This window comes from Zingiber officinale, chromosome 5A, assembly GCF_018446385.1.
Source record: "Zingiber officinale cultivar Zhangliang chromosome 5A, Zo_v1.1, whole genome shotgun sequence".
NCBI lineage: Eukaryota > Viridiplantae > Streptophyta > Magnoliopsida > Zingiberales > Zingiberaceae > Zingiber > Zingiber officinale.
In genome coordinates, this window is record NC_055994.1 from 88,575,459 (window position 1) to 88,588,984 (window position 13,526).

At 38.2% G+C, this 13,526-nt stretch overlaps 1 pseudogene; it reads right to left on the bottom strand.

The window, feature by feature from the left end:
* Positions 1 to 7,138: 7,138 nt before the first annotated feature.
* LOC121979766 lies at positions 7,139 to 11,106 on the bottom strand (annotated as a pseudogene).
* Between the last annotated feature and the right edge of the window lie 2,420 nt (positions 11,107 to 13,526).

The following is a 13,526-nucleotide window of genomic DNA, read 5'->3' on the forward strand; positions in this document are numbered from 1 at the left end:
ACCAAAAATACCCTCCGATAAGAAAAAACATGAAAAAAAAAAGGAAAAAATGTAAAAAATATTAAAAAATGTAAAAAAAAATGTTTAAAAAATTTTTAAAATAAATAATCTTAAAATTTTAAAAATAAAAAATAAAAAAATTTAAAAAATTAAAAATTTTTAAAAATTTTAAAATTTTAAAATTTTAAAAAAAAATTAAATTTTTTTAAAAAATTAAAATTTTAAAAAAAAATAAAAAATTAAAAAAATTAAACAATTTTAAAAATTTAAAATTTTTTAAAAAATTTAAAAATAAATAAATAAATTAAAATTAAAATGTAAGAAATGTAAAAAAAATATAAAATATAAATAATATAAAAATATAAAAACATTAAAAAATTTTTAAAAAAACATAAAAACGTAAAAAAAAATATACAGGAAAAAGAAAAGTAAAAAATATAAATAATAATAATAATAATAATATGTATAGTTGGTTTTGTAACTGAGGGTAATACGATAAAATATTAAACTAGGGTATTCATTAAAACCTTCAAACAAACAAGTTTTTGTTGCATTACCTAAGTTGAACCAAACAAGATTTGGTTATGTTTTATTCCCCATAATCTTGGTTATGTGATTACCTGGTAATCACATAACCAAGATTATACATGATAACTTGAACCAAACGCACCCTAAAGATAAATATATATAGAGAGATATTCCATCACTTTCACTTTCAAATTGTAGTTGAGTTGTTGTCTTTCAATGATTTGAAACTCAGCCCAACCTCACCTTCAAATCCGCACTAGGAAGAGAGAGATTGAAAAACTTGAAGTTAACGTTGTGTCACCATGCAATATTATTTATATATATATATATATATATATATATATATATATATATATATATATATATATGCTGCGGTGCTTATGCTGCGGCGAAAACGCGGTGCTGTCCACATCAGCTGCGGTGCTGTGAAAGTGAACCAAAGAAGTCAGCGCGTGAGAAAAAAAAAAAACATCGCAGCGAGAGAGAAAACAAAGTGAACCCTAACGCCGCTCTGCTCTCGCCGACGCCTCCTTCTCCGCCTCGTCGTCCCTCGCTCTACCTCGCCTCCGACGTCCTCCCCAGTTACGTCTTCGGATGCCTCAACGCCATCGCCTGCATCGCCGCCACTCTCCCCGCAGGGCCTTTTCGGCTTAGGTCAGATCTGCTACAGCTCTCCCTCTCCGCACCTCTCGCCCTCGCCGTGCCTCTCGCTCTCTCCCCTCTCCTGCCGCCGTGAGTCCCCTCCAGCAGAAGCGCCGAGCTCTTCAGATCTTCGGCGACAGGTTTGTATTTTGCTGAGAGCCCTAGCAGAAGCGGCGACAGGTCCTCTCTTCTTTTACTTGAACAAGGTCCATTAATTACCAGATAAGAAACTCTTTCCACATAGTCGTTGACATCCATATTAACTAACATTAGCCTCCACTTCAATGGATTTGGTTCACCATTCAACTCCATGTTCTTCCAAGGATTTGGTTCACCATTCTTGACACTTAGTTAATATTTTGAATAATAATTTTTCAAAATTGGTATAGATACAATCCTTATACTACTCAAGGAAGATTATACATGTTGGTGCAATTGTTCCCTAAGTGGTCGAGTTCGATCAATTAAGAAATTAGGATGATCTTTGATACAATCACACACAAGTGGTCGAGTTCAACTAACTAGTCTTGATGTTTGGTTAAAAATTTAAGACTGACTATATTGTGTGGTTACTAATATGATTTCTCAAGTGTGCATGTGTTGGTTACTTGACAAAGTTATTACAAGTGCAATGAATAATGTTCAAGTAGGTTAAGATAGATGGAACACTTAACAGAATCAGATGGAAATTATATTTGGATTATGTAATTCTCTATTGCTTGCAATATGTTTGATTCAACATATTTTAACTTTTATATTGAATTAAATAGGTTGATGCTGTAACTGGATTTCATTACTCAAATGGTTAGCCATTTGATTTGATTTTTGCTTCCTATTTGAATTTTAAAATCTGTATTATAAGATTAGCATTTATTTTTGAAATGTTTATTTATTGTAATGTAGGGAAAAACATATGTAGTTTTTGTTGGACGGAATCCCGGTGTTTATGATAGTTGGGAAGAAACTCATACTCAAGTTAACAAATATAGCAGTGCATTGCATAGATCATATCTCAGTAAAGAGGAAGCATTAAGAGCTTTTAGTTCATACAAGGAGAGACAACATGGTTTCTTTGCCCCTACTGTCCAAAAATGTTCAAGCTCAACTTTGGGTTCAACTTCAACTCCATCCTCAAGTTCTGGAGAAAAAATGAAGCAGACTGAAGAACTAGCGAAGTTGATAAAAAGCCAGCTAGATTTAGCTGATGAATATCAACGTAATGCAGCTAAGATCGCCGAGATGTGTGAAGAGATTAAAAAAAAATTTGACTCTGTTAATATTAGTGATTAATCGGTAGACTTCTTTATTTAGTTGGATGAATATATTTTATGGTAGACTTTTTTATTTAATTGGATGAATGTATTTGACAGTAGACTTTTTTATTAGTTGAATCAATGTATTTTACAGAGTTGAATCAATGTATTTGACATACTTCTGCATGGTAATTTAACATTTAATCTTGTACAATTAGAGTCCCTCTTGTTGCAGGTTTGGAACCCATTACATTTGTTGGAAAGACTGAGTTCTTTCCTACTTCGATATCATTTATCTTACCTTCTACTTGTAGTTTGTTACTTCTCTTTCTTAGCGTACAAGTATTTGGCACTAAAAAGTGATGGGAGTAAGTATGACGAAAGTAAAAACTACTATATTCTAGTCAATGCACAAATGGTGAATTAGTGAAAGCAGGAATTAGTTGTTCTTCATTCATAACCAATGCACAGATGGTGCAATTTAGCAACTCTATTGATGAAAAAGATGCAACTGTTGAATTTCTTGTAAGCTCGTTGAAGTTTTTCACATGTTGCAAGTGTTGGGATCTTAGACTCTTTAAAAACTTAAACAGAAAGTTCTACACAAAACTAGTTAGCACAGCAGAATAAGCAAACTAAAAACAAAACAAGAACAAGCACACTAACACACAGATTTACGAGGTTCGGGGATAACCTGTGATCCTGCAAACTCAAAAGCTAACAGCAAGCTAACAGCACATAAATGAATGAGGTATATCAAAAGCAGTGAAGGAATCGCAGAAACAGCAACAGATCAGAGTGTGTGGATCGGTCACCAGACCGATCACAGTTCCTTGGACCGATCAGGCAACAGCCTGATCGGTCTGAGGCCATTCTGATCGGTCGCAGTGACCGATCAGATTGGGTGTGGATCGGTCCACAGACCGATCCACCCCTTTCTCTCTTCTGCAAGCTCTTCTCCTGATCGGTCTCCCTGACCGATCATACTGATCGGTCTGCAGACCGATCAGATTTCACTCAGTGTGCTACTGAGTGTCTTCTGATCGGTCACCAGACCGATCCAAGGAACTTAGTTTCACTGGATCGGTCTGCCGACCGATCCACTGATTCATGTATCACTGGATCGGTCTACCGACTGATCCAATGTGCCATGAAATGTCCACTTAGATCCCTCTCTGACCTAATCCGGAGAACGAGCTACCGAGCCCTCTCCGACTTCGTGTGCCAAGCTTCCTTCTTGGACTTTTCAACACCAGATGTCCGATCACCCTTGATCCATCTGGATTTTCCCTTGCCTGGCTTCACTCACCAGGACTTGCACCTAACTTCACTCACTAGGGTTTTCACCTGGCTTCACTCACCAGGATTTCCAATCTGCCTGGCTTCACTCACCAGGACTTTCCAACTGCCTAACATCCCAGTTAGGACTTTCTCAATCAGGTCAACCTAGTCAACCTAGATTAGTAATTAATCTGAGTTAAATATCTGATACAAACTTAAATCAGTGTCAACATCAAAACAACAGCCAGGTCAGACTGTATCAACAATCTCCCCCTTTTTGTTGTTTGACAACACGATTTAAGTTTAGATCAGAGATATTCTTATTTTCATAATTTTAGGGGAATCAAGATCCTCCCCCTAAGGTGGATATACCACTAAGTCAATGACGGGAATCAAGATCCTTCCCGTTATCCTCTCCCCTAAAAGCAAGTTTTCATACATTTCTAAACTTAGGTATCCTCTCCCCCTTTGTCAAACACCGAAAATGTGTAAATGAGGTGACAAAAACTCAAAAAGGCTCCCCTTAACCCATACTGCCTTCTCTTAATGTACCTAGAGTTCCCTCTAATGTCATAATATGACAATGAGAAAGAAATAAGATACAATCAGATCATGGCATAGGAACAGCATATTAATATGAACTGAAGCATAAGGAAAAACAAGAAATAGACAAATGAATAGCAAAAATATAAGAGTAGCATAACATATGAGTAGCATAAGTATCCAGATCAGACAATGATATCCAACAAATAACATACAAAAATACAGACAGACAAGGTGACACACAGACTGTATCAATCAACGTCCTCAACATGAGGAGCATCATCATCATCTGCAGGAGGCTCGTAACCCTGAGGAGGCATGCTGGAGCCTGAAGGTGGATGGCCATAGAAATGCTGCGGAGGAGGGTAGTTGGCCATCCAGCCCAGAAGCAGCTGCTGCGTCACCAACTGCTGACTACGTAAATCATCATAACGCTGGTCGATCCGTACACGCAGTCCATGGAGCTCAGCTGCCAGTAGCTCATCGTGCTGATCGAAACGGCTCTGCAGCTCCGCAATCTGCCACCGCAGGTCAGGGTAGGCCTCACCAGCAACAGGAGGAGGAGGAGCAGCAGCCTGTCGAGGAAGTGCTCGTGGTAGCTCTCCCAGAACTCTCCCATCCTTCCACCGAACTGTCCCATTTTCTCCAAGGATACCGGACTTGGAAAAAGCCCGTTTCCCGAGTCTGCAGTCCTGTTTGACCATCTTCACGATCCTACCCTTAGACACATCTATCTGAAGGGTCTCGAGCCAATCGGTAATTATATGCCCAAAAGGCATATAAATAGTGGAGCTGCTAGGCTGAGAGTATGAGACGATCGAACAATAGATGCTCGACATGATATCAAAATCAAGACGGCGACGCAAGCCATAGAGCATCAGGCAGTGATATGGTTGGATCTCTGCCAGAGATTTGGATGTGATCGGAAGAAGACAATTGGTGACTATCTTAAACAGGATATAATCAGGAGGAGACAGTCTCAGAGCCGCAAAAGTGGGAAACTCGACATCCAACTCATCTAGTCCATCTGGTCTAGGATGTCCAAAGAAATACTCATAAATGGTATCAGGTGATACATCAAATGGAGGAGGTAATGGATCTGATATATCAGGATAAAGAGAGAAAGGATCTCCTGAACTCATTCGGCAATCCAGATACCTAAAGAATTCTATAATGGAGAAATCGACAGTCTTCCTAGCAACTCTGGACCGATAAGCACCAATACCGGTCTGATGAAGATTGTTGTAGAATTCTGAAACTAAGTCATAGTTGATATCCCTCTCCAAGTAGACCAAAGAGTCAAGTTTGTAGTAGGCTATGGTTTCGGAAATAGTGGGACAAAACTCATCCATGTATTTTCGATCCACAGATCGACATGGGAGAAGTTTGAACGTCCTCTGTTGAAATGCCTATTCAAATTGTTGGTCCGGGAACCTTGAAGAAGAGGAGGGTTGTGGTCGGGAGGGTGCGGATTTGGATTTCTCAGACGACTTTGACGTACCCTCACCACCGGCTGTTTTCTTCCTAAACAAGGTTAAAAATGGAACATGGTAGGGGCAAATGGGAGTCCATGAGAGCCACGGAGAGAAAACGAGACCATCACACAGAATCACACAGAGATAAACTGTGAAAGGAATGAACAAATGCTAAGAATGAACAAGGTTCGGGAAGAAGAAGCGTTACCTGGGCGCCATTTGAGGTTTTCGGAGAAGATGAAGAGAAGAGTCGGGAGTGAGGAGGGGTTCGGCTAGGGTTTTCGGTGTGGAATGAGAGAACAAGGATGGGGAGAAGTTAAAAAAAGGGGGTCAGAAGATCGGACGGTTGTCCGATCAGGAGAGATCCTGACCGATCAGGACGTTCCCTGATCGGTCAGAAAGTACCCTGATCGGTCGTGGAGACCGATCAGGGAGCCTCGCGTGTCATAGCCCCCTGATCGGTCTTGGAGACCGATCAGGGAACCTCCTGATCGGTCCCTCGACCGATCAGAGGTCGATCAGTAATTTGTGATGCGTGACAGAGCCCCTGATCGGTCTCTGGACCGATCAGATATCGAAACTCTCCTGATCGGTCGTAGAGACCGATCATATTTCATCCTGATCGGTCCCTGGACCGATCAGTATCTGATAGTCAGTGATTTCAATTTCTAAATTCGTATCGAAAACTCTGAAACTTGATTCAACAGCTTCCAAGTTCATAACCTAGGATCTGGAGAGCTCATAGAATATATTCAGTGATACCAATGAATATTTTCTAATGATGAGCTCTAATAATGATGAGCTCTAATGTTTTGGACTTATTTAGAGTTCGAAACTTTTTCAGACACTGCATAACAGAACTCATAGAGAAGTCTACTTTGTTTGTTTGCTGAAACTACGATTTATAGTGAACCAAGTACTCAGGCTATTGGTTCAAAATATATCCTTGTTATGAGTAGTTTCAAGTTTGTCAAAATATATCAAAATTTCACTAATCTCAGACCAAGCACACAAACTGGCAAAAACTTGGGGCCATGATCTAGTTCATCAGGTGAAACATGAAAAAAAAATGAAGACAGTAAATTGTACAAAAGAAATTCACTAATCTCTTTGACAAAAAATTTACAAGTCAGAGTTCTCACTTCTCAGTCATGCAAGTTTGTAACTAACAGTGATAAGAAATGAAAGAATGGTGAAGGAGGTAATCAACAATCAATTTATTTTTCAATGAGCTCTGCTTCCAACTCCTGATGCCTGATGACCAACACTCCACATGGTAGCCTGCTGATCCTCTTCCAGAGTTACATTTGTAAGCATCTGGACTTCAGGCTTGCCCATAAAATAAAGAGCAAGACTCGATCAGAGTTTAGAGTTGGATCTGTACAGAGAGCTGCATATCACCCTGAATTCTATCAGGGAAGGCAGCCGGAATAGCAACAGATGTTAGATGTCGAATTTCCTTGATCCAATACTTCTGATCCTTGAGGGGCCGGTACACTCTTGAGGATTGGAATAGAAATAGTCCTCTTCTTTTGGTCGGCCAGGAAGGACCTTCCTTAATGTTGGTTGGCCCATCCGGTCCTTGTGCAATTCCCTAACAGCAGTCGAGAACTGATCCCAGGATAGTTTCCCGCCCTCAAGAAGATCCAAATGTTTTACTAGTTCTTTTCTATCCAACGCAATTGTCTCACGAAAGCAATTATACCTATAAAGAAGGAAGAAGAATTAACAAACCATGAAATGCACAAGAACAACACAGGTATGGAGGAGATTGAACATGTATATACAAAAAAAATAACAAGCATCAGGTATTACAAAAAGTTAAATGAAGCACATTATTGAATTTTGTTAATGAACAAACCTTCTGTGCCCTTCTACCACTTTGGACATATTTCCATCAAAGGTGGGGACAAAGACACCACTAGCAACTGCAACCATATAGTCCAATGCTGCCATCTAAGTCGAATGGTTTTGGAAGGAGCTCAATTCCTCAGCGCTAAGAAGCATTTCCTTGCTCAACTGAATTGAAAGGTTCTGGGTCATTATATCGTAACACTAGTGTTGTTTCTTCAGGTGTAAGGGGACACAAACCTTCTGATCTTTTCTTTTCTGATATTATTTCTTTCTCTTTCCACCATGGATAGGCATATCTTGAGATCCAAAGATACATAAAGGACCTTTTATTATTGATAAATCAAAAGGACCACAAAAGGAATGAAAAGCATAGTATAAAGGACACGAATTAGCAAAAGAATGACAAACCTCATCCTTGTGAGAACTTCAATCTCTTGGGCAGAGCATCCATGTGTGCAACCAGAGAAAGAGAGCATATCCATCTCGTATCGCAGGTGAAGAACAACAAAGAATCCATTTCTCTGGATAATTGAGATGAGCTTATTGCCAAGGGCTTCAATTGCAGGTGTAAATCTTAGGGCCTTGTAGTTAACACGACAACAAAGTTTTTGGAGCCGTAAAGGCAACATAAATCCACCAGCATGATCTGGCTAAAACAACATATTTAGAATTACATGAATGATTCAGGAAGTAGAAAACAAAAGGAAAGGCACGCATCTGATTCAGGCCTCCATTGCATGACACCCTAAGATAACCATTACTTCTGTAAAGTCCTGAAAAATGAAAACACATCATGATTTGTGACAAATAAAAATGCATTTTATAAAATATGTACTCGAAATCTATACATGTGAGTTTTGAAATCAGTAATCTTGTAACAAAACAAAAGTATCTTCCCATCAATCTTAATTTAGACTAAACAAACGGAATTTACCAGACACCAAATTAGTACAGCAAAAAGTCTGAACAACTGTAATACAATACATGGCCTAACTAGGAATAACACATCATCTAGTACGATAACTAAGTGCAGGAGACTAGAGCTATGGAATGCAACATGAATCCTTTGCTACATTAGTAAACTTTGCTTGTGAAATTTAGCTCCTGTCAGTTGCATCCGGATCAAGTAGCTTTCAACCACAACCAAGGCAAGCTGACATTGCAGGAAGTTGTTAGTGCATCCATAATGAGAGGACATGAGTGATGCATCATTTCCATCCTTGCAGTAACCATTGTCAACCTACATCCATTAGAAAATACTTAAGACTAAATAAGACTAAGCAATTACTAGACATGAATATAGCAATATGCATATGCCGTTAGATAAAGATAGTATGTAAACCAAGTGGACCATTATCTCAATAAATTACTAACCATGGATCATTACAACATCCTATCTCATGTTGTTTGAACCTGCAAAATAAAGATAATTTATTAATTTTATTATTTCAATAAACAATAAACCACTATAATTTTACAAATTAAAACTTTGATAGTACCAGCTATAGATCCCAAATCCAGTTCATATGTGTCTTCAAGACTGATATGATTATTATCTCCAATTGATCTGATAATTGGCATATTGTCATTTACAATAATCAAATAAGTTTGTTTGTAAGAAAAAATATAATAAAAATAAAAAATTGAATCGACACATACCCTCGTTGCAAATTTGGACAGTTACGCTTGTCATGTGACACTCCTCGATGTCCGCATCCACGACAAAGCCTAGAATTTGATGTTGATTTCTCCTTTGATGATTTTAATCTCTTCCCACATCCCTTAGTTCGTACTACAAAAGGATCAATAATACCAAGTGTATCATCCATGGATTTTTTCCTTTGACTTCTATCACTGCATGTTGTATTAATGGACATCTCTTGAATTTTGTTGTAGATAGAATCAAATTGTTCTTCCAAGAAGGTTGTTCTCTCATTACTCAAAGATGCATCATCAACTAACACTGAAGCTTTATAGGATAACCTCGAGTGCCTCGACATCAAATATCTTTCTGAATCTGGATCATCAATGACATTTTGCTCTCCTAAAGCATATATTGCTCCAACTTTGGCATATTGTGTCCATCGTTTGAGTATATACATATCAGGCAAATGAAACACTTGGTTGATACGAAAAAAATCTAACATATGTCTACATGGAATGCCCTCAAACTCAAATTTGGTGCAGCTACACGATATGTAATCCCTTTGTTTGTCATGCGTGAGCACTCTTGATTTTGAGGAAGAGGAACTTTGAAATTTCATCACGTGGTAAACTGCTGAGGCAACTCCTGTACATGTCTGTTGCACATAATAACTATGACTCTCGATCATTTCACTTTGGAATTTGAGCCATTTCTTTTTTGTGTACAGCTTAACCATTTGACTTTCCATTGGCCAGGTTGTATTAACTTTGGGATTCTCATTCATATCGATATGGTCCGCAACTAACTCATTGTGTCTTTGGTGTCTCAATGCTATATTAAAACGTGTGATAAAATCCATTAATATGTTTTTATTTGAGATATATTTCTTGAAAAATGCATGTGACCCTTCAGATCTTTGGCTACTTGACATTCCTGCAGAAAATACATGACTAAAATATGCTGACACCCATCTGTGTCGCAATTCATACATCAAGGACAACCAATCATTTTTTTCTAAGTTAGCTTCCTTGATAGTCTCTTCCCATGAATTTTCAAAATCATCAGGTGTTGAAGAATTTGCAATGACGTTCTTTATGTTGTGATAATAGTTTTGAAAAGTCAAAGGGTCTAATTTTTCTGGGAATTTGTTCAATATGTGCCACAAACAATATCGATGCACTGTTTGAGGCAAAACCTGTGCAATAGCTTTTGTCATTGCAGGATCCTGATCAGTAATGATAATGTTTGGTGCACCTTTAGACATGGCTTCTAAGAACTTTGTAAGCAACCAAACAAAAGACTCAGTTTTCTCATCACTAAGAAACCCACAACCAAAAAGAATTGTCTGATGATGATGATTAACTCCTACAAATGGTGCCAAAATCAAACCATATTTGTTGGTGTTATAAGTTGTATCAAATACAACAGCATCACCAAATACACTATATGCCCTTCTTGATACATGATCAGCCCAAAAACACCTACTAAATCTGTTATCAGAATCAGTCTCGTAGGCAAAGAAAAAAGCTGAATTCTTCTCTTGCTCGGATGTAAAAAACTCGATAAGTGTTTCAGCATCAATACCCTTTTGTTCATCCCTTAGATTTCTCTCAAAGTTTCTAATATCAGTTTCTGTACAACCTACCCATTCAGGGCCTCCATACTCTATCTCTAATAAACGCATTTGTTGACAAGTTGGTACATTGGCCTCTGAAAATTGTTTTGTCAATACTTTTTTGGCTGCCGAAACACTACGATGTGAGCGTAGCAAATGCACCTTTGATGGAGTCGAGAGCGGATGATTATGAGCTTCTATAAAGTTACATATAACCCAATCCGATCTCATCTGTTTCTTGACAAATGCAATATTTGCCTTACAACCCATTCTAACTGTGCCACGTGGTCTTTCCCTTATTTGTTGATCAGGATTTGGATGTTTCTTGTGTCGCATTAGATCTGTATGTCCTTCTTTGAAGCATACAATTTGTTTCCATGTCACTTCATTTGTCATTTTATTTTTCCTGCTCGTGCTATTCCTTGAACTAAATCCGGCTTCTCGTGCATATTGGTTATAGAACGAATATGCATCCTCTAGAGATGAGAATTCCATTCCAATTTTTGGCTTTCGATCATCTGCAACTTGGGGAATGAATTCCTGATCATCAACTCTATTTTCTTCCATTTCTGGACGGCCTCGCATTTTATTTGACAATAGATAAATAAATCATAAACATGATATAAATAAAAACTCTTCCAATAAAAGTGATTATGATATAGATGCATCAAATTCTAACAGAACATCTAGGTTAAACATGAAATTAAATGTCTTTCCATATGCATAGGCATAGGCATAAGCATAAGCATAGGCATAAGCATAAGCATAGATAGTGACAAATCAAGTACACGTTGCTCATGAGAGAAAACATTATTAGGATGAAAAGTGATACACTATGTAGCCTTACATTTTTAATATTTAGAAGTCACTATATCACTGGTAAGTAAAACACTTTTTATATGGTATATTAGTCTCAACTCTATATATTTTTATAATTGAATAAAAAAGACAAAACAAATGTCAATTGATCAAGTTAATGACTAGGAATGAAACTCCTAATCCAAGTATCTCACAGTAGGTCCATTACATTATAAATCTAATTTTATCACCTAGCAATTATCAACCCTAGAACATGACTATAATTTTAGCATACATCATAGTAAAATAAACTAGGAATGGAAACAAGCTGAGCCAAGACAAGCATGGTTGTATTCAAAGTCAATCTAACTTTAACCAAGGATTCCCATGTGTAAGAGATCAGAATGTTGAATTGGCAAATTCAATAGACCTGCTCATAGGAATGGAAACCAAGCTGAGCCAAGAGAAGCATGGTTGTATTCAAAAGCAATATAACCTTAACCAAGGATAAATGATACGAAGTACAACTGAAACTTTAACCAAGGATAACTTCAATAGACCTCGCTTAGGCAGGAGGGGACTTGCTGTGCCGGCAGGAGAGGGAAGAGATCAGCACTCGACAATGGAGAGAACAGAGCTCGGCGATGGAGAAAGCTGAGCTTCGCGAGGGAGAGAGCAGCGCTCGGCAATGGAGAGAACAGAGCTCGGCGATGGAGAAAGCTGTAGCAGATCTCAGAGGTGCGGAGAGGGAGAGCTGTAGCAGATCTCAGAGGCGCGACGAGGGAGAGAGGCGCGGAGAGGGAGAGCTGCAGCAGACCTCAGAGGCACTGCGAGGGCGAGAGGCACAGCGAGGGAGAGCTGCAGCAGATCGCACGGCGAGGGCGAGAGGCGCGGCGAGGGAGATCAGAGGCGCAGCGAGGGAGATCAGATCAGGCGCGGCGAGGTAGAGCGAGGGAGAGAGCAGAGCGGCGCTAGGGCGAGGGAGATCAGAGGCGCGGCGAGGTAGAGCGAGGGAGAGAGCAGAGCGGCGTTAGGGTTCACTTTGTTTTCTCTCTCGCTGCGATGTTTTTTTTTTCTCACGCGCTGACTTCTTTGGTTCACTTTCACAGCACCGCAGCTGACGTGGACAACACCGCGTTTTCGTCACAGCATAAGCACCGCAGCATATAAATTCTCTCTCTCTCTCTCTCTCTATATATATATATATATATATCACCTTAATCCAGCCAACTTGAGTTTTTTTAAAAAAAATAAAAAAATTCCTTAAATCTGAAATCTGAAATATTTTAAATATATATATTATATTTCATGAGCATCTAATTTCTTTTTAATTTAATTTATTTGAGTTTGAACACTATAACTCAATTTTTGAATCATAAAGATAAAATTTAATTAGCTTAACGAAATAAAAAATAAAAAAAATATTATACCATCAACATACCAGCATCTCGATGAATTCCGAATGTCTCGAGTGACTATATATACTTTGACTTTCAAATTGCATTTAAGTTGCCTTTCAATTATTTGGGCTTAGTTGTCATATATATATATATATATATATCACTTTCACTTTCAAGTTGCATTTAAGTTGGTGTCCTGCAATGATTTGAAAGCCCACCCAACCTCTTCTTTAAAGGCCAAAAAAAAACTTTAAATTGCGGAATTACGGTAGTAGTCTCTCCTCGACTGCTTGTATTTTCAGCATTTTACTAAACCATGTATAAGTGAGTTTCAATATTATCCATTTGCGTATCTCGTTTCTGCAGTTCCAAAAATACATAACACATTCTCATTATACCCCCTCTTTCTTCTACTTAATTTTATGTCCGCCATTCAGTATGAATAATTATTTTCAGTAATCCTTTTCATAAAAAGCTTTAATTTATTTTATT